The sequence below is a fragment of the Pantherophis guttatus genome, chromosome 2, assembly GCF_059756535.1.
Source record: "Pantherophis guttatus breed Tessera chromosome 2, ASM5975653v1, whole genome shotgun sequence".
NCBI classification, from domain to species: Eukaryota; Metazoa; Chordata; class Lepidosauria; order Squamata; family Colubridae; genus Pantherophis; species Pantherophis guttatus.
Window position 1 is genome coordinate 110,132,266 of NC_142064.1, and position 23,215 is coordinate 110,155,480.

At 38.8% G+C, this 23,215-nt stretch overlaps 1 protein-coding gene and 1 pseudogene across 8 annotated transcripts in view; both read left to right on the forward strand.

The window, feature by feature from the left end:
• Window positions 1–23,215, forward strand: part of TRPC4 (transient receptor potential cation channel subfamily C member 4) — a 346,099-nt gene that overhangs the window by 244,054 nt on the left and 78,830 nt on the right. The gene's annotated exons all lie outside the window — the stretch shown is intronic.
• Window positions 3,315–4,765, forward strand: LOC148115251 (uncharacterized; annotated as a pseudogene).

A 23,215-nucleotide genomic window follows, 5' to 3' on the forward strand; every position in this document is an offset into this window, starting at 1 on the left:
TCTATTCTATTCTATTCTATTCTATTCTATTCTATTCTATTCTATTCTATCATACTACTGGCCAGGTGTTTTGCAGTTGTTGTAACCACTTTTTAAGGGAGGGTATGGTTCCTCTACTGGAAGCTCTGGCATTGGGGTGAAATCCTGGCCTATTGCAACTCGGAATGGGGTGAATCCAGTGCTAAAATGCACAGAGTTAGTGTATGCAACCTCTGCAAAGGGCAGGAGGTCTGTCCAGTTATCTTGTTGATAGTTAATAAAACATCTCAAATATTGCTCTAGAACACTATTGATCCTCTCCGATCTGCCATTAGTGGCCGGATGATGACTTGAACCTGATGTCCAGTACCTAGAAGGCCCAAAAAAGCTTTCTAGAGCTTTGAAGTGAATTGAGCCCCCCAATCAGATATTATCCTTTGTGGGGCCCCATGCAGGCGATAAATGTGTTGCAGAAACATTTTTGCAAGTGCCCTGGCAGTGGGGATTTTTTGGCAGGGGATAAAATGAACCTGCTTGGAAAACAGGTCTGTTACAACCCAAATGACATTATTCCCTCCACTTTCAGGCAACTCTACAATAAAATCCATAAAAATTTCTCTCCAGGGTGCTGAAGGCTCAGCTATGGTTTGTAAGAGTCCCAGGGTTTTTCCCTGCCTCCTTTTTGCTACTGTGCAGACAGGGCAACTGGCAATGTAGCTTTCTATGTCCTTCTTTAGGGATGGCCACCAGAACTGTCTTTTAATAAGATGCAGGGTTTTCATGAAGTTGAAGTGGCCAGCTAGTTTGGAATTGTGGCATACTTTCATGAGAGGCAGCCTCTGGCTAGCTGGAATGTACAATTTACCCCCCAACCAAGCCAAGTCATCTCTAATTAAACAAGCATTTTTATGGGCTTGGAACCATTTGCCGTTTAGTAATGCTTGTTTGAATGCCTGAATGGTGGCATTGTCTGCTAGGGGGTCCTTTTTACCTTGCACCCTGATTATCACCTTGGCTGCCAGCTGGGAGGCTGGGAGCAGGGGCTTATCACCTCAGGCTTTTTGCTATTATACTGTGGTTTTCAGGACAGTGCATCTGCTAGAAAATGTTTTCCCCCAGGAAAATATTTGAGGCTGAAGTCAAAACATTTAAAATATTAAGCCCAGCACGCTTGTTTTGGGAAGAGTTTCTATCCTATCCTATCCTATCCTATCCTATCCTATCCTATCCTATCCTATCCTACCCTACCCTACCCTACCCTACCCTACCCTACCCTATCCTATCAGATGCAGCCCAGATCTACAATAAAGTCCTGCTGATTTTCTTTCATATGCCACCCACATGGTCACATGACCCAATATAAAGGGACAAATCACTTAGAACAGTACAGAGCACTCAAAACAACATTACTTACAATTGTTTATTCTGGGACTTCCGGTGGTGACATCAGCGTGGAGCAAGGGAATGGGTCTCCATTTCTGAAGCCTGAATTTCCCAGCCAAGAAGCCTAAAATAGGCACTATCAATCCCCGAGAGATTGATAGAACAAAGGGGGATCTTTGAGAACCTTGGGGGGAAAGGCAATTCCCCCGAAGATTCAGGAGAAACCTCTTGATTCTGGTAGGGAAGAAACCAGCCTCTTTGGCTGTCCCAAAGCGCTGACAGCTGAGGAGTAGGAATCAAAGATCGAGAAATTTGACAATTCAAATGGTGGAGCTGAAATATTGAGATTCTAAAACTAGAAGCAGGAATACTGCCAAATAAATGCAGCGACTAAGAGGATGGAGAGGTGTGAAGGAAATAAACTGACAAGCAGTGACAGCGCAAAAAGGAGAAGTAACAGATGAAAAGAGGAAAGAAACTCCGGCTGGATATATCTTTGTGACTGAGTGAATTGGTGACTATAAACTCTACACATTTATCTCTTTATTGTTATTAGTACTGTGAAAGACTTTAAAGATCAAAAAGATTTGATATAATTAATTGTGGAATTTGAGGGGCAATTCGAGACGTGGTGGATTTAATGGCTGTCTAGAAGGAATTAGAAGCGGAACAACAGGATTGATGATTGCTAATTAAGACTGTTGAAATTGGATATTGTAGATATTTTTGGAGACTGATAAAAACTTAACAATTGGAGAGAACTGAAGAGGAGGCTAAAGGACATAGGATAAAAAAGGGGATCGACAGAGAATGATGCAAGACTGAGTGAAGATTACACAGACTTAATAAAAAAAATACAAGAGACTTCACTTTGTGAAATATAAAAACTTCAAGAAACAAATTCAATTGTGAGAGATGGAATAAATATTCAACTGAAAGTAATCAAGATAAAATTATGGAACATATAAATTAATAAGTATAAAGTTTTGTATGGTTAAGTAATTATTGATATATACTTGAATGTTGATATTTGAAAATTAACTCTGGGTAATTTAGATTAGCTATAAGCAATAAAAGATAGGAAATATAAATTTGTATTATATAGATATATATCTATTTAAAATAAGAAGTTTACACTCACAGTAAAATATATATATTTATATAATAACATATTTATAATTAGATGTATATCTATATTTATTACTATATTATTAAGGTTTTTTAGTATCTTTATATATAAGTAAAGCTATACATAGTCTTAACTATATAGAAGATAGAAAATAAGGATTTAAGAAGTATAGCAAAACATATACTCTTTTAGATTTACAGATCTATAACTTGCAGTGATATTTATATCTATATTTAGGAAATTAATACTAACATTGTATGGATTAAGCTTAAAAATTATATAGTGGTGGAAATTTGAAGAAGAAAAAAAAAGGAAGGAAAAGGGGGAAAAAGAAAAGAAAAGAAACATCTTTATAGCTAATACGTTTAATATCTCCAGAACTAACATATTATATGATATTTTGGAAAAAATTACTTCTGATAGGAAAAATGACAAGTACAAGCACAACAACCAAAATAAGTAAGAAAACGGCCCCAAACTCCGCATCTACTACATCTTCACCAGCACATCAATGTTCAATAGAAAGGGTCGACTCTGCTAATTAGCGGAGCAAGAAGCCATGACCAATTCTGCTAAATACAAATGAGGGGAACTACAACATCCTGAATTGCTGCAGGCAGAACAAGCCAGGAGAAGTCAGACTGCAAATATTTAACTTAACTCCAATGTTTATTGCCTCCTTCGGAAGTAACAATTTAGTAAATTTGCATCAAAATGGCGATTGAAGCTTGAAAAGGGCGTGGAAAGTGAAAGTTAAAGAAAAGTTTCATTTCGCTGGAAGTCTCTTGCCTAAAAAGAGCTTTTGTAATGAGAGAAGGAGGATTTTAAGACATCAATTTAAGATTGGGGAAAACTTTTGACTTTGATGAACTTTTCCTTTTGGCTTCTGACTAAAATATAAAGATTAATTTAACTTAAACTGAGAATGGCCTCAAAACCTGTAAAGACTGTTTCCACTAAAGGAACTGGGAGTGCTGGAAGTTCCCCAGCTCACACTTTTAAAATGCAAGCCTCTGCACCCCCAACAGACCCACAGACTTTAACGATTAAAATGATACAAGAAGCCCTAATAGCTACACAGACTAAACTTGCCACTGTGATTAACGAAAAAATTAATGAAACTAATGAAAAAATACAGGCTGTTTCAGAGGACATTTCAATTCAGAATCAGGAAATTAGGGAAGATATATTACTGGCATTTAAAGGTCTGGCAGGCAATATTGAAATATTGGATGACAAAGTTGAAGAAATTAAGCAATCTACAGAAATTTTGGATAATAAACTAGCAGAGGCTCAGAATAGAATTGAAAGGGCTGAAGCTGATGTAATCATGATTCAATACAGGGATATGGAATTTGCTTTAAGAATAAGAGGGGTGAAGGAAAACAAACAAGAGAATTTGAAAGAAATGATGTCAGAGGCATTGGCACAGATGTTAGGGGAGAAGAAAGTGGAGTTCGGCTGGCAGATTGACAAGATATATTGTGTCAATTCGTGGGTGGCCAGACAGAAACATCTACCAAGAGACATTGTAATATATTTTACTACAAGGAGATTATGCAATGAAATTTTACAGGCTACCTTCAAAAACAAGCTTCAGGTGGAAGGCCAGGAGGTGATGACAATAAAAGAAATTCCTCCCAAAATGTTGAGAGCTAGAGGGGATTATGCCTTTCTGGTGGATGAACTGAAAAAGCATGAGATACAGTATAGATGGGAAGTGCCAGCCAGCTTAGTGGTGACATATTCGGGAGAGAGATATCGCCTTAATACAATATGGAAAGCAAGAGATTTTTAAGTCAATGTGTTAAAGGCTGGGACATCCAAATCACCAGAAGGAAAAAGAAAGAAGGAAGTAATGGAAGGAGAGAGAGAAGAGCTGATGACAGTAGTCCAGGGGGGAGTTTCAACGAGTCAAGAAGAATTGTTACAGATTGCTGTTCAAGATTTGGATTTAATTGATATATCAGAAGAACCGAAGGATCAAAGACAGACTAGAGCAGCAACAGCTAAACGCAAGGAAGAATTAAGACAGCAACAACTTCAGATGGCAACTCAAGAAACTACCAAAACAGAAGCTGTGGGAGGAGCCAGACCTAAAGGTCAAATGAGGCAAGACCATCAGAAAGTGCTCCAGATGCTTCAGAGGCCCAGAGATGGGAACTAGATTTTTAACCTGGAATGTCAACGGTTTGAATTCGCCACAGAAGAGGAGGAAAATATTTCACTATCTTAAACAATTTAAGAATGATGTAATTTGTTTACAAGAGACTCATATTAGGATACAAGATCAAAAATATTTGACAAATACAAGATTAGGTACACATTATGTAGCAGCAGCACCAGAGAAGAAAAATGGTATAGTCATATATTTGAAAAGAGACTTAATTGCCAAATTAATTGAAGCAGATGATCAAGGAAGATTTTTAGCGATTGAACTTTTAATAAAAGGAGAAAAATTACTGGTAATTGGAGTATATGTCCCGAACCAACAACAGGAAAAAATTTATAATCTTCTACATTCAAAGTTGATACAATGGGGATACAAGACTTGTATCCTATTGGGTGACTGGAATGGTGTTTTGGACGTAAAAAAGGATAAGGGACCTAAGCAAAATGTTTTAACAAGAGCAAGATTGCCCAAGTCGTTTTTGGAGATGATGGACGATTGGGAGTTGAGGGATATTTGGCGTGAAAGAAACCCAGAAGAAAAAGATTTTACTTTCTTTTCGGATAGACACCAATCCTTTTCAAGGATTGATTTTATACTAATTACTAATGATTTTTTTTCTAGGGTGAAGAATATGAAGATTTGTTCCAGAACATTGACAGATCATAGTCCAGTTTGGTTGGAACTGGAGTATGGGAAAGGGCCTAGGAGGTCCTGGAGGTTAAACGATAATCTGTTTAGATATGAAGAAAATGTAAAAGAGTGTAAAAAATTTATGAAGGAATTTTTTGTTATGAATATGCAAAAGGATACATCTATGGAAATGGTATGGGATGCAAGTAAAGCATATATGCAAGGCATTTTGATATATTTGAATAATAAATATAGAAAAAAACGGGGGGGAAAAGGAAAGAATTAGAAGAAGAGACTAGAAAGCAGGAACGAGCTTTGATAGCTAATCCAACAGATAAGAAAATTAAAGAGGCAATTAATTTACTGAAAGGTCAATTTAATATGTTAATAGCAGATCAAGTGGCAACTAACTTACAATATGCTAAACATAATACTTTCTGTAACGCTAATAAACCAGGTAGGTGGTTAGCATATATGTTAAGGAAAAAGCAGAAATTAAGGACTATAGAGAAAATAAAACACCAGGGTAAAGAGGTTTATGAGCAAAAATTGATTAAAAAAACTTTTTTAGAGTTTTATTCAAGGCTGTGTGCCGGTGAGAAAATTCAAGATATAGATATAGATAGATATTTGCAGAAAGAGAACATCTACATAACTTCAAAAGAGCAGAGGGATAGTTTAAATCAATTGATAACTTCCGAGGAAATTTTGTTTGCAATTAAGCAGTTGAAAGTGGGTAAAGTTCCTGGGATGGATGGTTTGACAGCTGTTTATTATAAAAGATTACAGGAGGAAATGGTGGAACCATTGAAGGAACTATTCAATAATATACAACAGGGAGGAGAGGTACCTCCAACTTGGAAGACAGCCTTTATTTCTTTGGTCCCAAAAGAGGGTCAGGATCATACAGATCCAAAAAACTATAGGCCAATTTCACTTTTAAATACAGATTATAAGATTTTTGCTAAAATATTAGCAAATAGATTAATGACAGTTATGCAGCAAATGATTCATCATGATCAAACTGGTTTTATAAATGATAGACAAATGAAAAGTAATGTAAGGCAAGTTGTTAACTTACTAGAGTATTTGGGAAGGAACAACCAGGTCCCCGCAGTGCTAGTATTTTTGGATGCTGAGAAAGCCTTTGATAGATTGAATTGGCATTTTTTATTGAAATTAATAGAAAGGATGCAACTTGGAGAACATTTTATACAATCTATTAAGGCAATATATCAAAAACAAACAGCGCAAATAATAATCAATGGTGGTTTAACAGATATTTTTAATATAGAAAAAGGAACAAGGCAAGGTTGTCCCCTGTCTCCATTATTGTTTATTTTGACGCTGGAAATTTTACTGAGTAAAATACGTGGGACGGATACAATAAAGGGAATTAAAATTAGACAGTATGAGTATAAGCTACGGGCATTTGCGGATGACCTGGTTGTTACCTTAGCCCAACCAGCACAATCGATTACAGCCTTGATGGATATAATTAACTTATATGGACAAGTATCTGGTTTTAAAATAAATACAGCTAAAACAAAGATAATAGCTAAAAATATGACTAGAAGCCAAAAAGAAGAGATAGAAAGGGTAACAGGATTTGAGATAGTTAAGAAGGTTAAATATTTAGGGGTTTATATTATGACCACAAATATGAAATTATATCAGCACAACTATGAACCGTTATGGCAAAAAATACAGAAAGAGATGGAAAATTGGAAAAAACTACAACTGTCTTTGCTGGGAAGGATAGCCGCAGTAAAAATGAATGTTTTACCAAGGTTTTTATTTCTTTTTCAAATGATACCTATACTTAAGAAAGATGAAAATTTGAAGGAATGGCAGAAGGGCATAAACAAATTTGTTTGGGCAGGGAAAAAACTGTGAGTAAATCAAAAGATAATGCAAGATACACGAGAAAGAGGAGGTCTTAAAATGCCCAATTTAAGACTGTACTACGAAGCCGCTGCCCTCTCAGCAATTACTGATTGGATAAATTTAAGAGAGGAAAGGATATTAAATATTGAAGGATATGGTCTGATCTACGGCTGGCATGCTTATTTATTGTATGATAAGAAAGTAGATAAGACTTTTAAAAGTCATATATTAAGAAATGCTCTATTATGTGTCTGGAAAAAGTATCAATATAAATTAAATGATAAATTCCCAATATGGACAGTACCCAGACACGCGATAGAGAATATAAATTTGGAGCAAAAGCAGGATAAGACTACATACAAAGAACTCCTTTATAAAGAAGGAGTCAGACTACAATTAAAACCTATGGAGCAATTAAGAGAAGAAGGAATAATTAGAACTTGGTTTCAATATGGGCAGCTGCAGGCCAGATAGAGAGAAGATCAAAAAATTGGTATTTTGCAACAGGATGAGAATTTGATAAAACAAATAAGAGATAAAAGTCAAATGCATATAAAAAGGTTGTATAATGTGTTAGTGGACATAGATTCAGAAACAGAGCTAGTCAAGGACTGTATGATAAAATGGGCACAAAATGTAGGAGAACCAATAATGATGGAAACATGGGAAAAGATATGGGTTAGAAATGTAAGATTTACACAAGCTCAAAACTTAAGAGAGAACTTTTATAAAATGTTTTATAGATGGCATTTAGATCCAAAAAAACTAGCCTGTATGTATCCAAACTTACAACCTAAGTGTTGGCGATGTGGATGTGAAGATGCTACGTATTTTCATATATGGTGGACATGTAAAAAAATTAAGGCTTTTTGGATAAAAATATGGTGGATTATGCAAAATATTTTAAAGAAAAAGATTAAATTTACATCACAGGTTTTTTTTGTTGGGAATAATTACGGATTGTACTGTAATAGAAACTAAGTTGGTTTTGAATTTAATAACAGCTGCCAGGTTACTGGTGGCACAGTATTGGAAGAAGGAAGATCCACCTACTATTGAGGAATAGACACTAAAAGTCGTGCATTTGGCAGAGATGGCAAAAATTGCAGCATATCTTAAAGACCATTCAAACGAAAGATACATAACGGAATGGAGAAGATGGATTGACTATATTCAAAACAAGTATCAGATTAAGAAGATTCATATAGCTTATGAGTGAAACATTTTTAACTTTTAGCTTATGTTTATAGTGTTTTGAGTTATAAGGAGTTAAAGACCTAGAAAGAATTTGAAGTCAACAATTTGTTAACATATTTTAGTTTTATGTTTGTGGATGCTATACCCTGTTTGTTCTGGGAAGTCAAGGGAGGGGGTGGGGGGAAGGCTGAGGGGGGATGGGCAAGGGGGGAGGGAAGGGCTGAGGGGGGAAGGGCGGGGGGGAGAAAATGTTTGTATTTCTTATAAAACTTTTCAATAAAAAAAATGTTCAATAGAAAGTATGCTTGGAACAGATAGAGCAGGCTCAATATCAAATATATAAAGCATCCAAACCACATTACTGATGATACAAGAGGCAATGACTAAAACACAGGAAGCCATTGCAAACAATCACGAAGAGACAAAAAAGAACCACAAAGACCTTAAATCCGACATGGGAGAAACGAAAGAAGATATTTAAAAGTGGATGATAAAATAGGAAAAATTCAACAAAACATCTTCAAAAACGAACAAAGTAGAGTCAAAAATGGAACAAACAGATAAGAAAATAGAAACATTGGAATAAAAATATATGACAACTAACAAAGATTTAGAAGAATCAATAGTATTTCTGGAGATGGAGAAGGCATCCTTTTACCTCAGATTTCAAAACATTACGGAAAATAAAGAAAAGGATTTAGGGGAGATTATGTCAGAAATCTTAGCAGAGGTAGTACAAAGAGACAAACAAGACATATGGAGAGACATCGACAAAGTGTACAGAGTACACACGAACTATGCATACAGGCACAAGCTGCCGAAAGTACATGTTAGATTCACAAAAAAACCAATAAAAGACGAAATATATAAAAAAATGAGGGAAGAATTGATATTATATAAAGGAAAGGAAATAACCCTTAAACAAATCCTGAGATGAGTGAGAGACCAAAGAAGAAATTATCAATTCCTGACATCACAACTAAACAAATACAATGTAATGTTCCAATGGTTAATATCAGAAGGCATTTTGATCTCCTGGCAGGAGAAAAAATTCAAGATAGATACTCTAAATAAGACTCAAGAATTTTTTGAACATCATTTTCATTAGAAGAAGAACAAGAGAGTAGAGATGAAGTCGAGAGCAAGGAAGAATACCAAACAGAGGAGAACGATGAGGAACAAGAAGAAAAGAGGAAACAGGAAAAGGAATGAATGAATAGAGAGAAAAGGAGCAAGAGGAAAAATACAAAGAGAAACAAGAAATACAAGAAGATTAAGAACAACGAATAAATAAGAAAGAATATGGAGGAAGAAATAAAAATGATCTCAATAAATATAAATGGTCTAAATTCACCAGCTAAGAGAACTCAGACATTCACGAAACTACAAAAATTAGATATGGACATTATAAATTTACAGGAAGTACACATCAAGAAACAGCACAGAAAACTACTAGAATACTCAAGAATAGGCAAACTTTACACATCATTAACACACACAAAAATACATAGATGAGGAGGGAAGAATTTTAACTATCGAAATGATCGAAATAGAAACAGAACAAAAAACAATATTATTGATCTCAATATATGCACCAAATGATAATCAAAAAGAATTTTATAGAAAGATACACAACAAAATAAGAGAATTAGAATATAAAAACATATGCTTAATTGGAGACTTTAACACGATTATGAATGTTAAAAAAAAAATTATCAAAGCAATAAGAAAAATAAGACAAAGAAAAAGACTTTACCGGATACATTTCATGAAATGACACATGAACTATGCTTACAAGATACATGGAGGGAAATAAACAAGGAAAAGAAACAATATATATTCTATTCAAATCCACATCAATCGTGGTCTAGGATAGATATGATATGGATGACGCTAGAACTCAGAAAGGAAGCAGAAGAAATGGAAATAATGACAAATTAATGGGCAGATCATAATCCATTAAGGGTGATATGGAAAGGCCAGAAGAAAAGAAAGAGATGGATGCTGAACAAAGAAATATTAAAAGAAAAATGATTGAAAAAAAAATGAATATATATTTTTAGGATAAATAAAAAAGAGGAAACATCTCTCCAAAATTTATGGGACACTGCAAAAGCATATATAAGAGGGCTCAATATTGCATATTCAGTGAAAAGTAGAAAAAACAAGAACAAGATAATTTGCAAGAAGAACTCAAAAAATTGGAGCTAGATTTACAGAAGGAACCCCAAAATAAAAAAATTAAAGAAGGAAGAGATTTAATAAGATAAACTTGGCCTCACAAGCTGATATGGCACAGAAAATTAAACTAGCAAAGCAAAACCATTTTGAACATGCAAACAAAACGGGAAGATGGCTAGCATACAAATTGAAAAAAGAAAAAGAGAAAAAAATAATACATCAGTTACAAGATGAGAAAGAGATATATTATAGAAGAGAAGAGAAGAAAAGAAATAGCAAAAACTTTTCCCCAAAACTTATACTCTTAAGAGAATATAGTCGAAGAAGATATTAAACAATACTTAGACAAGACGAATATAGCCAAATTAGAGGAGACACAAAAGGAGATATTAAATGAAACAATCAGCATGACGGAATTAGTGGAGATGAGAAAAAAACAGAAAAATAACAAACCACCAGGCCCAGACGGACTTCCGGCAGAATTATATAAGACATTTCAGAAATCACTAGATGAAACTCTGTTAGAAATTTTTAATGAAGCACTTATGAAGGCCAGAATGTCTCTTGGACAGAAGCCATTATTACTCTTATCCCAAAAGAAGATACAGATCAACAACAAATTAAAAGCTATTGACTCATCTCACTATTAAATGCAGATTATAAACTATTCACACTGATAATTTTGGAAAGATTTAAAAAAGTAATAAATGAATATATTCATCCTGACCAGAACGGCTTTTTGCCAAAAAGGCAGATAAAAAACAACATGAGAACCATAATAAATGTATTAGAATATTATGAGGCAAACCTGGAGAAACAAGTGGCATTAATATTTTTCGACGCCCAAAAAGTCTTCGATAACTTAAATTGGAGATTTATAATTTTGCAATTAAAACATATGAAATTCAGAGAAAAATTTGTAAACATGGTAGAAGAAATATACTCAACTCAAATGGAGACACTACTGAACAATTCAAAATAGCAAAAGGAGTGAGACAAGGATGTCCCCTATCCCCTTTATTATTTATATTAACATTAGAAATATTGTTAATTAAAATTAGAAGTGAAAATGAAATAAAAGGATTGAAAATAAAAAAAAAGAAGAGTATAAAGTTCAAACCTTTGCTGATGATCTGGTTTCATTTTAGAACAACCAATACAGACAGGACCCAAATTAATAGCACATATAGAAGAACATGGAAAAGTAGCGGGACTTAAAATTAATAAACTCAAAACAAAGGCATTAACAAAAAACTTCACCAAGAATCAGGAGAAAGAATTAGAAGGTAAAATGGGCATCCAAACGACTAAAAAAATAAAATACTTAGTAATATGGTTAACAAATAAAGGTTTGTCAATTAAAGAAGATAACTATAATAAATTAATATTACAGATAAAGAAAGATTTGGAAATTTGGAGAAAATTACAACTATCCCTTTTAGGAAAAATAGCATCAATCAAAATGAATATATTACTACTACGAATATTATTCTTGTTTCAAGTAGTACCTATAAAATTAGGGAAAAATTTATTTAAAGATCTAAATAAATTAATAGCAAACTATATTTGGCAGGGAAAAAAATCAAGAGTTAAAATACAATCATTACAAGATAGTAGGGAAAGAGGAGGTTTTGGACTTCCATATTGGGAAACTTACTACAAAGCAACAATCAAAGGACTGGATCAAAGACTGGATGGAATTAAGGAATAAAAGAATCCTAACATTAGAGGGGCAGGATTTACAGAGAGGGTGTCATGCTTTTTTATGGGAAGGGAAAAATAGACAACACAGTTACTTTCACAGACACTTAATTTGAGATGCATTACTACAAACATGGCAAGAGATAAAAAAGTATCATTACGATAAAATTCCAGAATGGTTATCCACAATGGAAGCACTAATTTATCCAAATGTACTGGACATTGACAAAATTAAAAGATTCAAGGATTTATTAAATAGTCAAGGTGAATTGAAAACAAGGCAAGAATTGAACAGGGTACAACATTGATTGGTGGCCTTACATACAAATACAATCTAGATATAAGACAGATTCAATACAATACGGATTCCAAAGAGAAATACCCGAACTAGATAAAATTCTTCAAGGCACAGAAGATAAATTGATTTTTAAAATTATAATTATTTATTAAGATATAAAATGGAAGAGAAGGTAGTTAAAGAAAATATGTTAATTTGGGTAAAAAATTTCAGATATAACATTGAATTGGATGAATGGGAGAAATTATGGAATAAAAATTATAAACTGACAATGTCTGTATCTTATAAAGAAAATATGTACAAAATGTTCTATAGGTGGCATTTGCTACCAGCAAGAGTGGCTAAGATATTTCCCAATACTCCATCAACGTGCTGGAAATGCAAACAACAAAGTACTACCACATGTGGTGGATGTGCCCCAAGGCAAAACAATATTGAAGTAAAATTAGATTAGAATTAGAAGAGATAACCAAACAACATATAGAGATGAAGCCAGAAATATTTTTATTAGGAATACTCCCAGGGTCTTTTGAAAAAAAAATACAATATTCAATTATTCATATTATTACAGCAGCAAGAATAATATACACACAGAATTGGAAAAACAATAACATACCAACCGAAGATAATTTGATTAGAAAAGTTCTGGAATGTGCAGAAATGGACAAACTTACAAAGGAGATACAAGAAAAAGAGGAAACAGAATATTATATAGTGTGGAAGAAATGGTATGATTGGTTAGAAGAAAGAGATAAAAAGCAAGGGAAGATCAAATAAGGAAAATATAGGAGTAGAAATGTAACAACAAACGAGAGGAAACAGAAAAAATGCAGATTGTAGAAATGAAATTGTGTTCACTGTTATTTATAAGTATATATGTAAATAAATCAATATTAGAATTATATGTATAAAGGATACATTGAAATAAGGGAGAAAAAATGGATAAGTAAGAAATGTTTTACTGATGCAAAATTGTTGGAAAGAAAAAATTGTTAAAAATTCTTTTTTGTTTTTTTAAAAAAGTTTAATAAAAATATTTTTTTTAAAAAAGAGAGAATAATTTCACCCCCTTATGTTACTCATTAAACTCTCCCAATAAACCAAATAGTTTTGCCCATATAATCCTCCAAATCACAACTTAATCATTTCTACTTTCATCACAATATACAATTAAAAGTATTTCAATTATCATTATCTAGATTCCAAAGATACAAAAACAAATATTCTGAGTATTATTCATTTCATTTTTACAGTTGTATGATTTCCCATTTGTTTCTTACTACTATTCATATTACAATTCTAAACCTTTCTTTCATTTCTTTTTCTTTTTCTCCCTTCCCATTTTTATTTTTGCCTTTTTCTTTCTCCTTTTTTTTTTGGTGTGTTTTAAAATCTTGAACTCTACTCTTTTGCCCTAAATTTCTCGTTGTTTCCCTTCTCTTTTCTCTTTTTCTTATCTCCCCACTATTTATCCCACTGTTTATTCCAGTGTAATCATTCTGTATTTCAGAAATCTGGACTCTTCTATTTTGCCCTGTTGCCCTATTGCTTTCCATCCTTTTCCTCTTTTTTTTCCCTTTTCACTGTTAATCCCAGTGTAATCATTTAAGTTTTTTGTATTCTTTCTATGCCACCCTTCATTCCTTCTTTGTCTCTTCCCGCCCTTTCTGTTTTTTCCATTGTTAATCCCAATGTAATCTCTAAAAACCTCCTTTTTATTATTACTATTTACATATTCAATTATTTTTTCCAAAATTAATCTCATTGTCTTTATCTTCTTCTTTATATTCAGTCTCCTGTCTTGCTTCTCTGTCTTTGTTTCCTTGTTAGCTTGAGCTTGCTCTATCTCAATTTTTGGATCCTCAAATTTTGATTCTCCATGTAACATTGTAATTATTCCTCTTATTTCTGCTTTCCACGACGAGTACACCATTTCCATCATTTCTCTAATTTCCTGCACCATTTTATTCTTTCTGTGTTAATATTGTTCCAGTTTTAAAAGTTCCATTGTTTTCCCTTTTTTTTCCTAAAGTCAAGCCGCTTGCAGACAAAGCAATCCTCTCCAAAAGTTCTCATGACTATTATCACTAATGTAGTTCAAAATTTTCCAAAACAAAGATTCCAAATTGCAATACTCTTTTTTCTCCTGAAGATGTCTCTCTACAATCCACAATTCTCTTAATTGTTTAACAAAGTGCCCATTTTGTATCAGTCCTTGTTCACAATCTAGCTTCTTTTTTCTTCTTTTTAACTTTGAAAATACCAAATCATTTTTATAGTCCAGTCCAAATTAAACAATACTTTTCCCCTTTTTTTTCTCTCCTTTATTTTATCTTTAGGTATACAGCACTTCTGTTGTAGGGCTTAATATCCAATTATCTTTTATTTTTCTTAGCCTTCAAAAAGAAAGGGTCTATTTATTTTCTTTCCAATCCTTTAGTCAATGTTGGGGTTACTTCTTCTAATTCTTAAAATTTTCCAGATAATTTTATTCAAAAGTCAATGTTCTTTTTGTCCCTTTAAATTCTGCTTGCATCCTCTTTTTCTCTCCCCATGCCTATTTTTACACTGGGGGTTTCAGGTTTAAAAATATTTTTTGTTGTTGTTACTTTGCCTATAGGTTGGCTGTCACTCACCCAGCTTCAAAAACTCCATTACATTCACCGCTCCTGCTCGATACTTAGTCCTGTTACCCCAGCTTCTTGACAGCCACAATGGCTGCCGCCCCTGCTGCCGAATTGGAGAGAGATTCCTCTGACCTTCGAGGAACTTACCTATTCCTTTTGGTCTTCCAAGATGCCTCTCCTTCTTCCCTGTCCCTACAGGATGGTTCTGGTCCGAAGACCCTAGGCAGCAGTTCATCAGTCCGGGTTTTCACGGAGCTCATCAGAGCCCGCTAATTCCCCAACTGTCTCGCTGCGATGCTTCTGGTCAAATCATGCCTAAACAGATCCTTAGTGTTTTTAGATTTGCATACATGGAAGAGAAAATAATGCAATTATTTTAAAACATTTAACCTAAGCCACCCATTCCATTCTATGTTATCATTGAATGTCCGTCAAACTACAATAAAAACAGAATGCTTGATTTGCATATATTTTATTTTTATTTTATTTATTTTATTTTGAATTTGTATACCGCCCTTCTCCCTGAGGACTCAGGGCGGTGAACAGCCAAGTAAAAACATCAAATACAAATATTAAAATACAGTTAAAAGATATATATAAATTTGGCCCCATTAATTAAAAACGATGAACAAAACAATTAAAAACACTTAAAAAATTAGGCCAGCCCGGCTTGCTGGAAAAAGAAGGTTTTAAGGGCACGGCGGAAGGCACTGAGGTCATGGATTCTCCTTATCTCAGGGGGCAACTGATTCCAGAGGGTAGGTGCCCCCACAGAGAAGGCCCTCCCCCTGGGGGTCACCAGCCTGCACTGTTTGGCTGATGGCACCCCGAGGAGGCCCTCTCTGTGGGAGCGCACGGGTCGATGGGAGGTCGTCGGTGGCAGCAGGCGGTCTCGAAGATAGCTAGGCCCTATGCCATGGAGCGCTTTAAAGGTGATAACCAACACCTTGAAGCGCACTCGGAAGACCACCGGGAGCCAGTGCAGCTCATGCAGGAGCGGTGTTACATGGGAGCGCCATGCTGCTCCTGTCACTACCTGTGCTGCTGCGTTCTGGACCAGTTGGAGCCTCCGGGTGCTCTTCAAGGGGAGCCCCATGTAGAGAGCGTTGCAGTAGTCAAGGCAAGAGGTGACGAGGGCATGAGTGACTGTGCACAGGGAATCCCGATCAAGAAAGGGCCGCAACTGGCGAATCAGGCGAACCTGACAAAAGGTTACAGCCGTCAGATGTTCCTCCAAGGACAGCTGCGTATCCAGGAGGACTCCCAGATTGCGAGCCCTCTCTGTGGGGGCCAAAGACTTGCCCCCAATAGTCAGTGATGGAGTCAACTGACTATATCGGGATGCCGGGAACCACAGCCACTCAGTCTTGGAAGGGTTGAGCTTGAGCCTGTTCCTCCCCATCCAGATCCGTACAGCCTCCAGGCACTGGGACATCACTTCAAGGGCATCGTTGGGGTGGCCTGGGGTGGAGATGTACAGCTGGGTGTCATCAGCGTACTGGTGGTATCTCACCCCAAAACCACGGATGATCTCGCCCAGCGGCTTCACATAAATGTTGAACAGGAGGGGCGAGAGGACCGACCCCTGAGGCACTCCACATATAAGGGGCCTCGAGGTCGACCTCTGCCCCCCTGCCAACACGAACTGCGACCAGTCAGAGAGAAAGGAGAACCACCGTAACACGGTGCCCCCCATCCCCAACTCTTCCAACCGGTGCAGCATGATACCATGGTTGATGGTATCAAAAGCCGCTGAGAGATCTAACAGGACCAGAACAGAGGAGCAACCCCTGTCCCGAGCCCTCCAGAGATCATCAACCAACGCGACCAATGCCGTTTCCGTGCTGTGCCCGGGCCTGAAACCTGACTGGAATGGATCTAGATAGGATGTTTCCTCCAGGAATTGCGGAAACTGTCGCGCGACCACACTCTCAACAACCTTCGCCATGAAGCGAAGGTTGGAGACAGGACGGTAGTTGGCCAATATTGCCGGATCCAGGGACGGCTTCTTGAGGAGAGGCCTCACCACCACCTCTTTCAAGGCCGCAGGGAAGTGACCCTCACTCAACGAAGCGTTGATAACACCCTGGAGCCAGCTTCGTGTAACCTCCCGGGAGGCCAGTACCAACCAGGAGGGACACGGGTCCAGTAAACATGTGGCCGCACTAAGTCTCCCCAAAATCCTGTCCACATCATCGGGAGTCACAGCATCAAACTCCTCCCAGGTAACATTCTCAAGACTATTCCTCGTCACCCTGCCCTGATCTACCCAGTCAGAGTCCAAGTCCCCCCGGATCTGAGCGATTTTGTCATACAGGTATTGTCCGAAATCCTCCGCCCTGCCTTCCAAGGGATCCTCCCACGCTCCCGGATGGAGCAGGGAGCGGGTTACCCTGAACAGGGCAGCCGGACGATTCCCTGATGACGCAATAGAGGCGGAAAAGTAATTAATTAATTGCTCTCAAACAGCGAGTGCGCGTCCCCAACACATGATGTGGCCCCCTGCTCCCGCCATATCTGCCCCTCCCAACCACCGTGCTGATGGTACTTCCCTCATTGGGATGGCCCTCCGCCCCCTCCTCATTCCCTCGTCCTGTACCCTCCAAACCATTACCCCGTGCCGGGCTCGGCTCTGACCTTGGTGGATTACCCCCCCCCCCCCGATCCCCTTTGGTCGTCCTCCTGGTTTCCCTTAAAAAATTATTAAAAACCCTAGTTAAAAAACTCCTTAATCCCCACTTTGAAACATGCCACCTCTCAGGGCTCCAAAGCCCGTCCTTAAGGTAGGCCTTTGATAACGTGGAAGGCCATCGCCGCGAGAGGGGGGCATCTCGCAGCGCAAGCAGGTCTGTCAAGGTATAAGCCATACATAGATGAGAGGTAAAAAGTCTGGTCAGGAGTTTGATAAATAGTCTAAAGGTATTGGAGCAAGATGGATCTCAGAACCAGTAAGCTGGACTCCACTGCCCTCTGACAGCAGTGGGAGGAGTCCCATGTCATTTCATCAAAATCGGAGGTAAGAATCCAAGCCACCCTCTCATGGTGGCTAGCCCAGATGGAAAGGGCTTAGGAAAGTCAGATGGTCTATTCCTCTGTTGGTGAAAGGCAGCAACTCCCTCAGCTCCCGCATGACAATTGCCCAGACACCCTCCAGCTTATATATTAGAGACATATTCAGACGAAGACATGTTTCAGTTACATGGTTGTTTTCCTCATTGCCATTAGTACATTTTAACAAATTGATGGGCAATAATGAGCAAAATTGTTGGGCTCTGTCAAAGAAAAATACAACACAACATAAGATTTGTCCATCTCCAATATTAGATAGCATCTAGCTTTTCCTCTAACTTTTCACAAATTCTATTACTTTGCATTCATTAAAAATGAAAGAGACTTGACAGAACAATCACAATTGTAGTATTGTAAATACTTATTATTAAGACATTTCCTTGAAAAATCTTAAGGAAATGTCTTAATAATGGTACACCCTATGATCTTAAGTTATTCATATCCTCATTGAAAGTTTTTTCTAATTTTTTATTTTGTTCAAAAAGTTAAAACACAAATTCCCAAAAAATTAACAACCAGCAACAACAGCAAAAACAAAAATGGACAGAACATTTTAAAAATCGTGCTGTCAGGCCTGGAAGCCATCTTTTGTACTGGGCCTTCAGACCTGCCACATTTACTACTGTGGGAAATTGGGAGGGGGGATTGTGTAGAGCATGGGGGATATATAGTCATGATATCAGCGTCTCAGCGCTGACATAGAAAAGGGAGGATGAAGCTTGAACTTTTGCCTGCTAAATCCCTTTGAAGTTTCGGTCTCCTTGGAGATGAAGAGCAGGGGGACATTCCTGTGAACTGACAGGAAAAGGAATCAGGAGAGTGACTTGGAAGATAGCCAATGAGAAGCAGAGAATTGGGGATCGGAAAGGGAGGGATTGGGGGGCAAAGGTCAGTTTTGACCATGCAGAGTCATGATCCGGTTGCTGTACTCGAATAAAGAGAAAATTTCCTTAAGGATTGGCAGTTTGGAAGTTCATTTATTCTGAGATAGCATCGAAGCCTGACACATAATAACATTCCTTTCTCAGAAGTTCAAGGACATCTTGCCCTGCACCTGGGAGACTGGACCTGGAGGCATCTCCAGCTGGAACGGTGCTCTGATTGGACCATGTGATGGACTTGTGGGTGTTGGGCAGGGACTTGAACTTTCCTTCAGGTGGGGGAAACCCTGGAAGCTTTCAGATTCAGGTTTCCCCAGATGTGCCAATATGACATCTCTAATAAAATGTAATTTTGAGGAAATCCAAGCCTCTGTGTTTTCTTTCTTTGGGGGTGTTACTTGGAACCCAGACACTAACCCTAATCTCCCTTAAAACAATTTGCCAGCTCCCCAGATCCCAGGGTGCTGTCTGGGGTCCTGAGGCCCAACCGCTCCCTGGTCAACCCAGGGACTAGGAAGACTCAGGGAAGACGGAGGATGGGAGAGAACCATACGAGGGCGATGGGGCCAGCCTAACAAAATGGCAAAACACTGTAAATGCTTGGCAATGGGCTAGATCGGCAGTGGGGAGTGGCTGGCTGAGACATGTGTAGCTGGCCCCTGGCGATCCAAGCCCAGCCAAGGAAACCCACCAGAAGAGATACCGAAGGGACCGAAGGGACCTTCCACCCGAGGAAGTGATTGGTGCCTATCCACCCCAGGTAAGTCAGAACCGCACAATCCCCAGGGCTGGTCCACAGTCGGAACATGGGGATCTTTCCAATCACTCTCAGTGGGACGAGCAATAGCTGCCCACAACCCCAACTGGTGGGTCCGGTGCAGCACAGCGAGACTCACAACACAGGCTACAGCTGGCTCGACTCACTATGGATCTGAGCTCCCCCACCCCACCGTAGCTGCCGGAGCTGATGCAATCCGGAGGAGACTACAATGCCAGTTGCAGCTGGCTTGGCTCACCATGGGCCTTCATCCCACAATTGCTGCAACTGCTGGGCCCAGTGCAAACTGGATGAATTTGTAACGTAGCCTGTGCCTGGATTAATCCACCGTGGGCCTTCACCCCCCATCCAGCCACTGCAGTTTTTGGGGCCGATGCCACCAGAGGGAGTGGCGACGCGACCGTGGCTGGCTCAACCCGCCGTAGGTCCTTGTCCCCCAGCTGCCGCAGCTGCCACAGCTGCTGGAGCCAATGCGGCCCAGAGGGAGAGGCGAAGCAATCTGCGACTAGCCTGGCCCACCAACGGTCCTTGCCCCGTGGCTGCTGCCACCACCAGGACTGATACAGCCTCTCTACTGGCAGGCCGATTCCCATCCGCTCTATGGAAACATGCACCCCCAGCACCGGCTTGGCTGGCAGTTTCCCCTTCGGCTGGGGAAAGTTCCTGCCATGTCTGTGAGATGACTCAGTGAAGACCACAGAAGCCCCAAACAGCAAAACATGTGTGAAGCAGATCCCGGGGAGCCAAAAGCAGAGGGAGGGCCTCTCCCCTCTCCTCGCCAGCCGTTCTCCCCACCGGCCGGCCACACCGCCACAAAGCCAGCGTCAATCACTAGAACACCAGCTCTGCAGACCCCTGCAGAGCAGAGGAAGTGCTGGAGGAATCTGTCAAGGGGGAAGCCCCCCTCAAAAGACACCTGCTGGGTCGATAATCCCTCACCGGAGATTGCACAAGGAGAGGTGCTGAAGGGAAATCGCTTCTGGCCAACCCAGCTACCTGAGAGCCCTGCAGAGCTGCCTGAAAACCCTGTAAGGGGACCCAGACCGAAGCCTCCTGATCCAAGCCAAAGCCAGTGGAAACCCCACCTCAGCGGAGGTTGGATCCAGATGGGAGGGACCCCATCTCAACCAGGCCCTTGCCTCCTGCACCAGTCCCTCCACCTGAACAGGAATGCATGGAGAGGCAATGAAAGAGATGCCTGCTCAGCTGACAGTCCACCACTGAGCCCTCCACAGAGGAGTGGTCACGGCCTCCACACGACGCTGAAGAATGACCGGAAAACCCCTCCTGCAGTTCCACAGCAGAGGTAAAACCTCCAAACTCGACCATGCAAGGCTGAAAGTCATGTAAGAGGACTGAAAGGGGGAAGTCCCTCGATAAGGGGAAATTTGCCAAACAGGCTGTTCCCAACGTGGGATCCATGCCCCACAAGGAGGCAATTTGATTTTTAATGGGGGCAATTTGAAAATGAGCTATTAACTGAATGTTTGAAAGCCCGCTAATTGTTCTTATATATTTGTGATAAAACAGCTGTTTTATCTTGAAATAGGTTTCATTTACCTATTGTTGTTTTTATTAAAGTGCATTTCCTAGGGCCTAGTCTGAAAAGGATATCCCAGCTGGGGGAAGGAGGGAGTAACTGCCAGCCAATCAGATGTGTTCCCACTAAGGATCATGGGACTGGCAGAGTCTTTTTCTCTCTTTCCTGTGGGCTTTGCTGCTGGGTGGTTGCAGGGAAAGCTGCTCTGTGGGGAGACAGAGTGGATGGCTGCTGGGGGAAGCCCAGCAGTGAGGATACAGAATCAGGACCCAAGTTTAAGTATAAGAAATTGTTAGATTTACTGTTATTTTTAGGCTGTGTTTTCCCAGGCTGTGTTTTATAGGACTTTTCCTCTGAACAATCTGGGGCTGGGCCTTGCCAGGCCTGTGTGATTCACCTTCACCTACTGAACTACCAAAGCATTTCCCCACTAAGCTGCAGGTTCAAACCAAGTGGGCGAGTAGAGGGCTCATAGGTTACAATCCCCTTTTGTTCATGACAATCTTATTATTCATAAATTAAGCTAAGAATATTTTTAATTGCAGGGGAGTGAAGTCATTGCAGCCATTGCCTGCCCTAAGCTGCCTGCTGGGCAGCCAGAGGGGTGACCAGCCGCAAATCGTGACATCCGCCTTGTTCCCCGAAGCTGCCAGGCAGATTCCCCCCAGACCATTCCAAAATGCTGGTAGGCAGAGGTAGAATTCTTGATTTCTTGTTTTCCTCCCCCAAAATTAAGGTGTGTCTTATACTCCGGTGCATCTTATACACCGAAAAATACGGTAGTAAGATTTCTAGGGATATTATGAACAATAATGGGGATAGAGGACATCCTTGCCTCACTCCCTTTGATATCTCAAATTTTTCTGTCATATCTCCATTAATCATAATTTTTGCCATTGGGAGGAGTATATTTTCCTAATCATATTTAAAAATTTATCGCCAAATTCCATCGCTTCCAACTGTAATATAAGAAAATTCCAATTTAAGTTATCGAATGCCTTCTGCACGTCCAGGAAGATTAAGGCCAGTTGTTTGTCCAATTTTTTCTCATAGTATTCAAAGACGTTAGTGATTGTTCTCATATTATTTTTGATCTGTCTTCTTGGAACAAAACCATTTTGGTCTGAGTGGATATATTTGTGAATAATTGTTTTTAGTCTCTGCGTAATGACCAGCATGAACAATTTGTAATCCATATTTAACAGCGATATTGGCCTGTAATTTTTGATTTGTGTGGGATCAGTATCTTCTTTTGGGATGTGTAATGATGGTTTCAGCCCAGGAATTGGGAGTTTTTGCTTCTAAGAGTGCATCATTGAAAATTTGGAGTAGGAACTTGTCCATTGGGTGCTGACATTTTTTATAGAATTCTGTTGGTATGCCATCTGGTCCGGGAGTTTTATTGTTTTTTTGTTTTTTCCTTGCTTCCTGCAATTCAGTCATGGTAATTGGTCTGTTTAGTAGCTCTTTATGTGTCTCCTCCAGCTTTTGGATATTTGTTTTACGTAAATATTCCCTAATATCCTCTTCCCTAATTTCTTCTTGTTTGTAAAGGTTCTGGAAGAAGTTTTTAATTATACGTTTTTTGTCTTGATTCATGTGGTATATTTCTCCTACTTCGTCTTGCAGTTGGTATATAGTCCTCTTCTCTTTTTCCTTTTTCAATTTATATGCTAACCAGCGACCTGTTTTATTTGCATACTCAAAGTGTTTTTGCTTTGCCAATTTAATTTTCTGTGCAATTTCTGTTTGTGTCATTAAG